The sequence below is a fragment of the Monodelphis domestica genome, chromosome 8 (assembly GCF_027887165.1).
Source record: "Monodelphis domestica isolate mMonDom1 chromosome 8, mMonDom1.pri, whole genome shotgun sequence".
Lineage (NCBI taxonomy): Eukaryota > Metazoa > Chordata > Mammalia > Didelphimorphia > Didelphidae > Monodelphis > Monodelphis domestica.
In genome coordinates, this window is record NC_077234.1 from 183,267,092 (window position 1) to 183,280,762 (window position 13,671).

Sequence of the window (13,671 nt, forward strand, 5' to 3'; positions counted from 1 at the left end):
AGGGAGAAAGATGACATTCCCTTACTCCAATCACTACCTGATAAATGAAAATGAAAGTTTTTTTAAGTACCCAAAGAGAAAGAAAGTAGATCGTCAAAGTCTATTATATATGTGCGTGCATATATATATATATATTACATATATATATATTTATAAGAAGTAAAATTATATTTAAAGTCTTTAACATCCTCAGTTAGACCCTGGGGGGGGGGGGAAGAAACACAAATGGTGAATGATTTAGAAGAATGACCAAGAAAGGTAAATAGTATGATTCAGATTCCAAGAAGGAAGGATTATACTAGGGAATGAGAAATTACCTAACTCTGCCATGTTTTGTTAATTATATTAACAAAAAGGAAAAGGCTATTTGAAAATCATTTCACTTACATCATAAGGCAAATCAATGACCCAAACCACATATGAATTCTACAGTGAAACTATTCCAATGCTACAATGGTGGTTGAAAAAAATGACAGGCCATCTGATATTAAGTGGGCATAATGCCCAAATAAGAGAAAACTGAAAAGAGATAAATAAAAGATAAAATGAGTCATAGACAAATTGCTTACCTGGAACATTTTCTCTTTCTGCATAGAGAGGCTCTTCCTAATTTAAAGGACAATCATGCACATGCTGAAAGGGTGTGTTTCCTAAGAACCTGTGCCTTAGTCTTAATATACGGCGAGATATATTTGCCTCTTTAGAAGCACACAAAGAAGCCGAAATGTTGGAACACTGTCAAATGTACGTGAAGAAAGGACATTTATTTACCTATCCAGATACTTCTCATAGCCAGAAATGACCAAGAGAAAAAAAAAGATAGAGTAAATCCAAATGTAAATGTGAATTTCCTCCACAATACAAATTTCTTTTCCCTTAAAAAGTAGCTTATAGAAGGGAGACAGGTGTTTTCTTGCAAGACATGGGGAGAAGGGCAGAAAGCTACTTGATCATTAAAGAAGAAAAGACATACCTTTTAGCTCTTATGCAGATAGCTAAATTTGAGGAAAGCTAAAACTAGAGTGGAACAACTAGACCTTTTCCCTAGGATGCCAAAACTGAATAAATCATTAGCATCACAGAAACATTGGAATTTAGCACCTACTTAGCAAAAATAATCAGTTAAAATAGAACACTACTAAATGAGGTACACCTTCTGTCCCACTTTGTGACATTTTGTTTCACGTCCTCCAGCCATGCCAACTATGCAATCTTTCTCACCAATACTCCCACCAAATTTGATTTTTAAAAGGTGATTTAATGACAGTATTTGTGTCTTGTATGTTACCCTTTCTTTGACACTGCAACCACCCTGATATAGGACTTTATCACTTTATACTTGGACGACTGCAACAACTTACTGGTCATTTTGCATGCCACAAGTCTTTCCCTACTCCAGGACATCTTCTACTCAGTTGTCCAATTGATCTTCCCAAAGTGAGATCAGACCATGCCACCTTTCCTATTAAATAAACTGCAGTGGCTCTCTATTACTTCCAGGAACAAATACAAAGTCTTCTGTCTTTTAAAGCTCTTATTAAACTTGCACCCTCCTATATTTCTGTGTAGGAAGATGGCTTAGTTATACCAGTTCTCAAATTATATTGCAAAGTGGCAATCATCCAAATAATCTATAATTTGCTAAGAAATAGAGTGGTAGGCCAGTGGAATAGATTAGGTATATTACACAGAAATAAATGATGATACTAATCTAGAGTTTGATAAACCCAAAGATCAAGCTTTGAGGTCAAGAAACCACCACTTCACAAAAATTGCAGAAACTAGGTATAGACCAATACCTCACACCATATATGAAGATAAGATCAAAAAGGGTACATGATTTAGAAATAAAGGTAGATATCATAAGCAAGTTAAGGGAGCATGGGAAATTTTGCCTGTCAGATCTTTGGATAAGAGAAGATGGAGAGGATTGCAGGAAGTAAAATGAACAATTTTGATTATATGAAATTTAAAAGGGTTTGCACAAATAAAACCAATGCAGCCAAGATTATAAATAAAGCAAGAAACCAAAGGGGAAATATGTATAGCAAGTTTCTCTGATAAAAGTATCATTTCTATAGAAAGTAAATGGAAAGCAAGAAAAAGTTGAAAAATGTTTAAGATTTGCAAAGGATATTGCAGGGGAGAACTGTCAGTTAAGTGGAACTGAACAGATGAGGTTCTGGAACTGTGGGGAAGAATAAGAGGGGACATGGGGATTCCAGAGCAGGTTGCTTGATCTCTAGAGACCAATCAAAGAGGAGCTTCCTTCCTGTGGACATCTTTGGGCCAAACTGGAGAAGGAGCTATGTTCCTGATTCCCTGGGAGGGTTTCCTGAATCTCAAAAAGTCTTCCTTAAATCTACCCAGATCCTGTGCCTGTTTCTAAATGTGATCAATCTTTCCATCCAACTTGTGTGAGCTACAAAGGACTCAGGTCTCTGTTCTGCCTATCTGAGCCAGACCATTGAGGCTCAGACCTTTTGGCCAGCTAGGCATTTATCTGACTAGACTTTGCTGATCCTGTGACTTCATCCCAGTGGACCAGTTAGTCAGGTTATGTAGCTAGATATTCTTAATCAGAAACAGAGTAAATTAGAGAAGCTCAAATTTATTTGGGAATGAAGAATACCCATGGCAGTCAAAAGGGGGGAGGAATTAGATCTGGTAAGATTTTAGGGATCCCTGATACCCTGGCCCACACCCTTCCAGAGATTTCCAAATAAACAGCAACTTGTTTTTTTATATATTTTCTGTGCATATAGAGTTTTCAGCAACCCACAGTATTTCAGGACTATCATTTGGCTTCAGTCTGTGGGCAGACCACATCCAATCTATAGCACAATCCATTTCCTAGAGACTATATCAAGTTCCCAAACTTACTTCTCTCATTTCTCAAATACTTAGGGAATTAAGTCAATTTTATGAAAATAATAGCCATCCTCCAATTGATAAATAGACAAAGGATATGAATAGGAAGTTTTGAGAAAAAGAAACCAAAGCTATCTAGGGTTACATGAAAAAAATATTTTAAAACACTATTGTAAAATGGAGATTTGAACCCCAGACTTCAATTCCCAGAAGTCCTTGGTAGTTCCCAGATTTCCCTATAATATCACCCCAAGTCCTCACCTGAGTGTGAGAACACAATTTGTATTTAAACTGACTCTCTGCCTACTTTGCCCCTCTCCCTGCTTCTAAGCACACATGTCTCTCAAGATGTAGAATAAGTGGCTATGAATGGGCTTTTCAGCACTCCTAGACACGTGCTTTTCTTATTTTGTATTTTCTTTATTTCTTAATCTTTAATAAACCTCATAAAATTATAATACTTTTGGCAGAGAAACTAATTTTAAATGTTACACTATTGATTAGAGAATTGCACATTAAAAAAACTCTGAGATATTATCTCACACCTATCAGATTAGCTAACATGACAGAAAAGGAAAAAGAAAAATGATAAAAGGTATGTCAAGCAATAAGCACATTAATGCACTGTTGGACAGGTTGTGAACTGCTTCAACCATTCTGGAGAACAATTTGGAACTATGCCCAGAGGGCTATACATTTGAATATACCTTTTAACACAGCAATACTACTACTAAGTTTATAGTCCAAAAACCTCAAAAGAAAGGGGAAAGGACTCGCTTATATGAAATGTTTATAGTAGCTCTTTTTTGTAGTAGTAAAGAATTGGAAATTAAGTCTATGTCCATCAATTGGAGAATGGCTGAATAATTTGTAATATATTGTTATGATGGAATACTATTGTGTTATAAGAAATGATAAGCAGAATAGTTTCAGAAAACCTAAGACATAAAAAATGATGCAAAGGGAAGTAATCGGGACCAAGGGAATATTGTACATAGTAACAATATTTTAATTATGATCAGTTATGAAAGACTTAACTATTATGATCAATATAATGATTCAAGACAAGTTTAAAGAATTCAAGATCAAAAATACTATCCACTTCCAAAGAGAGAGAACTAATAAATGGTTGAAATAAAATTTTTTCACTTGTCTGTTTTTTTCTTAAATTTTTTGCAACATGGCTAACAGAAATGTATTACATAATTCCACATGTATTATTGATATATTGTTTGCTTTCTTAATGGAGGGAACTAGAGGAAGGGAGAGAACTCAGAACTGAAAAAAAATTTTAAATGAATGGCAAATGACTAATATGGAAATGAGTTTTATTTGACCATAAATGTATAACCTATATAAAATTGCTTTCCTTCTTAATGAGAAGGGGAGGGAAGTAAGGAGAAAATTTGGAACTTAAAAATTAAAAAATCAAAGGTTAAAGATCCTTTTACACATAGTTAGAAAAATAAAATATTTTGTGAATTTTCAAACAAATGTTAAAAATAAATAATAAAATTTAAAACATACTTAAAATGTAAAACAATAACTCATTACTTATTATACTTTTCCAAAACTTACAAAGTTCTTTTAATGCGTTAGCATGTAATACTGTACATTTCAGCTTTCTCTCTTGGTATCTTATCCCCATAAAATACTATATGTTTTTAAGGACAGATGTCAAGTCTTACTAATTATTCTTCTCACCCAATGCCAAAGTGCTTTTTACATAGAAGAAACTTAACAGACTTCTGCTGGGCTGCATTATTTTGTTTGATGGTGATCAACCTTTGGCATTTGTTCCTTACTTATGGCTCTACTTGGCCTACACGGAAAGGGTGGTATGGCAACACAATTTAAGTAAGATTTGTTGAGCATCTGCCCTGTGTTTTCCATCAAATGCTTGGTGCTTTTAAAGAAGGCATGTTTTCAAGAGGTACCAAATGATCTGATTGGAGTCCTAATCATCCATACAAAGTAATACATTTAGATAAATTAAAGACTATAAGAAAGCTGAAAAACCCATAGCCAAATTGACTTCTAATATCCTTCAAGGCAGTTGCAGTAACTTGATATTTCTTTTCTAAAATGAAAAATTTCCATTGACTGTCTCTCACATAAAGTTGTTATTATATATTTATATATTATAATATACATATATTATAATGTTAAAAATTATAGCCAATAAGTCTTGGAAATTAATATATTCTTTAATTTCTTCCTGCAGGTCCTGGTTGTATGTCCTTCTGATGTCAGGGACACTCTTGCTTTATTTCAATCCTTTCCCTTCAGAGATGGCTACCACAGAACCTTTTGCTTCATTGATTAGTCACACTTCCAAAGAGATCTGCCTAGCAGGAATCCTGCTTTGAGGTCTACAGCATCAAGAATGTAAATGTACATAGTATGGCTCTCCTTTTGGTCAAACAACAGCTCGTGCCTGATACATGATGGGAACCAAAAAGTGGACTCTCATACAATCAGTGGCTCTTGATTTGGTCACTTTTGCTACATGGAGGCATCAAATTTTATTCTTTTCTTTTTGGTTTAGAATTCATGAGGGTTTCTGGGATAAACCACAGCTAAAGCATAGACATAGCCTTGTTTTTATCATTAATGTTCTCTCTTCGTTCATTCACTGAATATTTTATTCAGTACTGACTTAGGAGTATCTATACAGTGAGATTTAATGAAGAGACTACAAATCCTTAATGGAAAAAGTATATATAGAAAAAGCAAAAGGAAATATTTTACCATTAACCTTTACTCAAGAATTTCAATGAACTTTGCCATCACTTATTATTTCAGATATGGATAACCCTTATTGAAACTGTTCAGGATGACTTTCAATGTACAAATGGGAAAAGCTTAAACACTAAAAGTTATATAAGAATATTAAATAAAGCTCAAGGTTTCTTCCTTCCAGTTTTTTTCTGCAGAAATGGTAAAATATCCTTCTTTACTATTAAATGCAAGATTAAAGTAAATGGACACATTATGCCCAGAGATGCTCTTTTCACTCAGCAATGTTCTTTTTGCTACTGCAGACCACACAAAAGCTCTGAAAAAGGTAATGTTAAATATGCTGCCAGTGGTTTCCATTGAGAGAAGAGCTGAGGTGAAAGGAGAATTCCATTTCACTTATGGCAAAAATTAGGCAGCCTGGAAGCAATGAGAGTTAACCAAAAAACTGACCAGCTGGAGACCAGAGCCCTTCCACCCCATAGTAACTCTGCCAGAAAGAGCAAATCCTATCAGCTGGAAATAAACCTGAGTTCTTGAAGCAGGAAATATGGACCCTTACAGGAAAGAAGATGGGGAGGATGTTTTAAAATGTGCTCAGAAGGAGTTGGCATAAGAGGCGAAGGTTCACTTGTACAAAGCAGAAAGAAACAGAAATAACATGGTCAGAATCTCTACAAAAATCGTGCTATTAGAAATCATCAAAGCAGCCAAACTTTGTTTTGGGAAGAAACTGGGAAGAAGACTAACGTCTTAAAGGATATGGGAGAAAGACTCTTTGTGGAATGTAATTCATTCTGGTCCTTAGTGGCCAGTTTGGGAATTAAAAAAAAAAGAATTTGTAAACTTAAAAACCAATTTTTCCCAGCATTTTTTTCTTAACCTTTGTAAACCTCTTTTAAAGACTGACAAAAAAAATATTCAGTCACTCTTGCAGCCAGGAATTTTTGAAATTACTTATCACAATGTTGAAATACAGTATATTCATGAGCTCAGAGTTAAATACAAATAAGATGTTTGTGGACCAGTTTGTGTATCACTTTGGTTGCCAAAGCCAATTTCCCCGAAACATTTAGGTATGTAACTACACGTTGTGTAATTGGAAGATACCACCTCTCTCTCTGAGTTGGGCTAAATTCAGGAAAAATAGAAGAAAATTAAGAAATTCCAAGAGACTGAGAAGGGTGATGCCAGTCCCTTAGATACTTATGTGACCTCATGAAAGTGAATTTTGTCTTCTTATTTACCAAATCTAAACCCAGGACAAATTGGCCCAGAACCAACTGATTAACTAATGCTGATTTGTACTTGAATTTACAAATTGCAATCATCGGAAGGAAACTTCAACAATTTTATAAGATCTGGAAATCATCTGAGGTGGACTTTTTCTACACAGTTAAGGATTAAGAAATGAGCCACATACAGGGAAGAAGCAATCCTTTCTTCTTTGGGTAAGTATAGATGTATGCCTACTACTTTTATTGAAAATTTAGACTAACCCCTGCAGTGTTGGAGACATTTGGGAGAAGGCAATGTGTCCTTTAAGAGTGCTTTGCCATATCATTGTCTTTGTCGGAATTTCCTCCAGAGTTCATACTACGTAATCATGCTTAACCCTCCAGATATCAGGGTTTGGAGAAAGAGAAAACTAAGTCACATCACCATGTAACATGTTCCTGTCAGAACACAGATTTTAACTGAGTCAACTGAAATGATACAGTAATTTACATTTTTCTTACTGTAAAGATAAAAAATACCATTGGGGAATTAAAAAAAAAAGAAATGTTGGTACTGGGAAAATATGGGGAATAAGAAGAAAAGAACTATAAATTGAAGGAATTCAATTAGTTTTAGAAATGACTCCATAATAAATTGAAAGAGCTCAGATCAGCTAGAGTTTTCTTTAATATTAAAATAAGTAGAGTAATGGAATAAGATTGATGACAAGCCAGAAAATATAAGGTTCTCACATTACTGAAACAAATATAAAATGGATATAAAAATGAGTAAGAAGGTTGCATATTTAGATGACCTATCTTTCACCTGGAAATAATAAAGCCTGGACTTTTAGAAAAAAGGATTGGGAAGTGAATGGATTTCAAAATTTCTTTATAGAAGAAACCAGTTCAAGGAACCTAAACTGAAACAATGACTCAGAGAGTGGTTTAGTTAAAGCCACTGAGTGATGGTTCCTAGTATTATTTAGTTAATAATTTATGCCGCTGTGCCTTTCCCTGTATTCACCAGTACCAGAGGAGTGGTGGTGGTGGTGAAATTTATATATATTTTTGGCATTTATATCAATTGATTCCTTTTTAAATTAACATACATTGTAAAACTCTGTACAGAGAATTTTTCAAGTCCATACAGCAGAAGTTTAATATACTATTGAGGATATGGCAGAGAGGAGTCCAAATGGTAATCTTTCCCTACTTTGTTTCCAGAAGAGGAAATATCCTTGAGCCTTTCTAAATGTTGAAGGAGGTGAATGTAATATAATCATCATGAAAGTATGGATAGATAACTACTTTAAAAATTCTAGGGATGCCTATTGGCTTGAATAAAATTTATTTCAAATATGTCACAGCATAACTACCCCTAGACCTTAGTGTGATGTCTCATAATGGTGTGACCCTGATTTTTGTGCCAGTGGGGTATTATTAGTTCTGGAAGATTCTGACCACAGTGGAAAGACTTTGAGTATGCAGACTTGTATCTCTTCGGGTTTTATCACCAGAACATTGAACACCAGATGTTGCTTTTATGAGGGAGTAACAATTCCTGAATGACTCTCTTGAAAAATGGTAGTGAAGTAAATTGGGAAAGAGGGTGAATATGCTGATGAAATCATGAACTTGGAGCAGCCAGGTAGCACAGTTCCTGAGGAACTGGGTTCAAATTTGGCCTCATACTTCCTAGCTTTGTGACCCTGGGAAAGTGACTTAACCCCAATTAACTAGTTCTTACACTATTCTGTCTTGGAATTATTAGTAAGAGAGGAGGTAAGTTATTTTTTAAAAAGAAATCATGAACTTAACATATGGTATAAATGATTAAATCAAACAATTGTTAAAAGCAAGGTTTTTGAGGCTCCTTAAGCTCTCAACATTACTAAGTACTGATGAGATTATATAAGAGACTTACTCTCTAAGATTTTGTACCAAAATCATGAAACATGCCCATCTGGCATTTATTTGTTTCTATGTGTATATTTTCTGGGTACAGAATTTATTCTTTTAGGTGAGAACCAAAGTGAAATGTGATATGATAATAATTTGTAGAAGTGGATAGCATCTAGCACAATTCACTTCTGTTTCCTTTTGACCCTAATATTTGTGATTCTAATTAGGATCCTGATTAACATAAATTTAGAACCAAAGAGTGAAATGGAGGCTGTTTTCAAAGAATGAAAAAGAAAAGAGACCTAGTGATTGAAATTAGAGGAAAACTTAGGGGAAATACAGTTAGTAGAACTTTAAGGGAAAGGTGAGTTGGTATAGTCCAATGTTCCCAATCTAATTCAATCAAGATGCCTCAGAAACTATTTCTATGTTTGATAAGCAAATTGAACCACTGGCTTTCCTTTTAATTTTTGTAGGTCAACCAATTTTCTTCTATTTTTTTACACTGGCTATTTGTAAGAGGGCTAAAATGAACTACTTAAACAAAATGATGTCATTTTGCTCTTACTAACTTGACCCAAATATCAGTAATTTGAATTTTGCTAGGAAAATGATAAAGAATTAGTAAGTTATAAAAGGATGGAGAAGTGGAATGGTTGAAGGTCAATAGGTACATTTGGGATTAATGAGAATTAGGAATTAGGAGGTAATGGCAAGAATTTGTAATGACATCATAGTATGATCAAAAGCAGAATAAGAAATGTAGACATAGGAAGAAAGTAGCATCGTAGAAATAACATTGTATTTGAAGTAGGACCTGAACTCAAAATCAATATTCATTATTAAAAATTAAATCTTTTTTATTGTGTAGGATTCTGTCAGGAATCACCTAGACCAATTTATTCATTTTACATGTAAGAAAGTGAGACTGAGAGTGCATCAGTTTCTTTTTCTTAAAGATAAGGCAGTTGCTTTAGATGATTTATTTCCATTTTTGCCTCTAACACCAACTGCTGTAATAAATCTTAATAATAGTATACAAAGAAAACTTACTCTACTTGACCACATGTAGAATATAGGAAGAGTTTGTTCTATAAGACTTTTTTTCATAGCTAGTTATATAACTTGTATCACTTCATTCCTCTGAGACTTTCTTTCTTTCTTTTAAATAAAAACCCTTACATTCTGTCTTGGAATCAATACTGGGTTTTGGTTCTAAGTCAGAAGAGTGGTAAAGGCTAGGCAATGGGGGTCAAGTGACTTGCCCAGGCTCACATAGCTAGGAAGTGTCTGAGGTCAAATTTGAACCTAGGACCTCCCATCTCTGGGTCTGACTCTCAATCCACTGAGCCACTGAGTTGCCCCTTGGGACTGCTTTTTTAGCTATAAAAGTAAATGATTGGAAGGGAAAATCTTTTAAGATCACATCACTCTAAATGCAATGCTATCCTTTAATTTAAATATTCCATTGTTCTATGGGAGATATTGCTGTCTCATACAATAAACATGAAAATATAGCTTGGAGGGAGTTTTCTCTTCATTGTATTTAGCTCAATATGAAATAATATATGCATAAAGAAAGGAAAAGAAAAAACGGTCATAACTCATTTCTATTATATATATTATATTATATACATATACATATCTATAAATCTATGTAGATTTATAAAGGTCTATATAGAGGCAAATGGAGATGAATAGAAAGATTTGGATTAGTGGTTTAGAATTACCCTACTGATAGGATCCAGAAACATAGATAACCCTGACAATGGGGGTATTTTAAATGACTGAGAGGAAACTAAAAGGGAGAAAACAAAAGTAGAGAGCACCTAGGTTTGATCCCAAAGGGAAGCGGAAAATAGGCAGTAATAATATTTGTGATCTCAAAGAAGTACACAATAGCATTGGGATAGTTTCCCAGTGTACTCTTCAATATATCTAAACGTTTCTTTTTTATTTCCTTAAAGGAAAGGGAGAGAGAATGGAAAGAAATTAAGTAGACTTTTCCCTCCTGGAAATTCTGACCAATGTGTTGGTCTCATTGATTGGGAGACTGTATGGTACAGTGGGGAAGGAATTGATTTGGAGTTGGAGACCCTGGGTTCAAATCCATTCTTGGCCTCTTATCACCTGTGTGAATATTTTATCCCTCTCTACCTCAGTTTTCTCATCTGGAAAAATTAGAGGATTGAACTTGATGAACTCTAAGTCCCTTCCAGACAAAAATTGGTGGGCCTATGAAATTTGTTTGGCTTGTTGTACAGGCATGGTTTACTTTGAGAAATACTGGTCAATAAGGCCGGGAAAGTCCCTAATTAGAAGGGCTACATTCTGCTGATTTCCAACTAGCAACAAGAATGTCTGGTGATTTCACCAATAAACACTCATTCAAATGAGTTTTTAAAAATGTCTTAAGTATACACTGTGGCACAATTAAATGTAATGGACTTCTCTACTAGCAGCAGTGCAATGATCCAGGACAATTCTGAGGGACTTATGAGAAAAAACACTATCCACATCCAGAGAAAGAACTGTGGGAGTAGAAACACAGAAGAAAAACAACTGCTTGGTCACATGGGTCAATGGGGATATGATTGGTGATATAGACTCTAAATGATCACCCTAGTGCAAATATTAATAATATGGAAATAGGTCTTGATCAATGACACATGTAAAATCCAGTGGAATTGCTTGTTGGCTATGGGAGGGGGTTTGGAGGAGGGGAGGGAAAGAACATAAATCATGTAACCATGGGAAAATATTCTAAATTAATTAATTCAATGTTTCAAATAAAAAATTTCTTAATACATTGATGGTAATTAAAATTTATATAGGGCTTTGACATTTACAGAGACAGCATGGTAGAGTGGATTAGCTCAAGTATCGGGATTTGGAATCGGGAAGATTTGAGTTCAAATTCCACCTCCAGATACTTACTTGCTATGTCATTGTTGGGCATGTCACTTAAAATGAAGACAAAAATATTGAGTACCTAACACACAAGGTTGTTTGGGATTCCAGCAAGATAGATAAAATGATTCTTACATTTGTAAGTGACCTAGGTCTTCTGAGTGATTTTATGAAGTTTGGATTGGGTATCATAAATAAGAAGCCCAAGAGTTAGTATCATTTAGGGAGTTTAGATTTTCTTTAATTCACAGATTTAATTATAGATAGTTTGCATTCTTTAGCCTTTTTGTTCCTGTCTGCTTCAAGGGAAAAGAGCCTTTATAGTGATTGCAAATAATATAATTCCTCTTTTGGCTTCTAAAGAGATTCAGCATATGTGCAGTGGGATAACTTTACCATCACATCAAAATTATCAACCTAATTTCCAATCAGCAGATATTCAAGGGAGTAGCATAGCAGTAAGGTTGAGTACGGTGGAGCCCTGCCATGAGAATCCATCTGAACCTCCAATCCAATCACTACATCTGACTAATAAGCACATTCAGATCCACAACTATGAACTACCCATATGATGAACCAGGTGCCACAGATCCTGTAACTCCAAGTTCAGCACTCTTTCTACTGTACCCTGCTGCCTTCCAAAGCTCTACTCAAAAAAAAATGAGTACGTACATCAACCTTTTCTTTCATCTAGGTCAACAATGACTTCATGAAGTCACAAAGAATCAGAGATCTGAAAGGGACATAAGAAGTCATCCAGCTCATTTTACAGATGAAGAAACGGAAGTCCAGAGAGGGAGGTGACTTGTTAAAAGTGAAATAGCTAATTACAGGACTGAAATTAGAAACAAATCATTCCTAGTCTACCTACCATCCCACTATGTTCTGAGTCCTATATCTCCAACTAGATTGTAAACTCGTGGGTGACAGGGATGACATCTTAAGATTCTTTGAATTTAAAGAAGGCCCAGTATAGTTCCTGATACATTATAAATAATATTTGCCAATCGATTTCTTGATTGGTAAAACATTTTACCTCACCCCAAACTCAACACTGGTGGTCAGGTTCCAATTTGCTGAAGTCATTCCTGGTGCCTTAAACTCCTTTTAGAAAAATACAGCTCTTACTTGTGGCTCCAAGAAGATACAGTATGCACAGTGGCCACACCCTGGTAAAACCATATAGGCAGATAAGTTAAACCAGGCTAAGAGTAACTAATGGACCTCAGATCTATTGATGCATCAAGGAGATGTTTATCCTATGTATGTGAAAACTTTCCCTGGTGTGATAGGTAGATGAGAACAGTTTGTTCCAACTACCATGAAGGTGAATAAAGAAGATGCAAAACTTGGTGACTTCAGACAATGAAGTAACCAAGATCATCCATGGCATCTTAGGCCGTTATACTGACTTTTGTCTTGTCACTGGACTTTGATGATTCTGAAAAAAAAAAAAGTGAGGTTCATGACTTTGTGCAACTCTGCCTCACTTAAATCCAATTAATGTCAAGTCAAGAAATCACGTGTGACAACGTTGGTCTTCTTCAAAAACCAAGAATAAACACGTCAAGAAAAATATAAAAGAACTTCCTGCCTCGTGACTTTTGAACTATCTGTAGTGAAAAGGTAGAGTCTTAAAAGTTTTTCTACAACTTGAGAATATGATTTTTATTCAGTGTGGGTTTGTATTAGAAAAGGTGTTAAATCATTATATTAAAAACCCAAGGACAAAAGAGAAGGTTCGAAGCAAATAGAAAGCATAGAACTCCAATTCCTTTCCTTAAAGCTTTCTCAACAATGAATGGGAAAGGACAATATTTAGCCAGGCCATGCAAATCACTTCAAAAAGTTAGGAAGAATTAGAAAGTGACCCCCTTATTGGAAGGAACACCCACTTTGATGAAATCACAGTTTCATTGGAGTGCAATCCTGATATTTCTTGCTTGGCACATATGAACAGATGGCAAGGTAGAAGGAGAAGTGGGAATGCCAGAATTTTTTAACCTCAGGTTTCTTTGACTTCCTCACA

At 34.9% G+C, this 13,671-nt stretch overlaps 1 long non-coding RNA gene across 1 annotated transcript in view; it reads left to right on the top strand.

Moving 5' to 3' along the window:
• Window positions 1-5,095: 5,095 nt before the first annotated feature.
• Window positions 5,096-13,671, top strand: part of LOC130455875 (uncharacterized) — a 366,804-nt gene continuing 358,228 nt past the window's right edge. The window contains exon 1 of the long non-coding RNA XR_008914079.1: window positions 5,096-7,061. This is a non-coding gene — a long non-coding RNA (uncharacterized LOC130455875). The remainder of the gene's footprint in view (window positions 7,062-13,671) is intronic.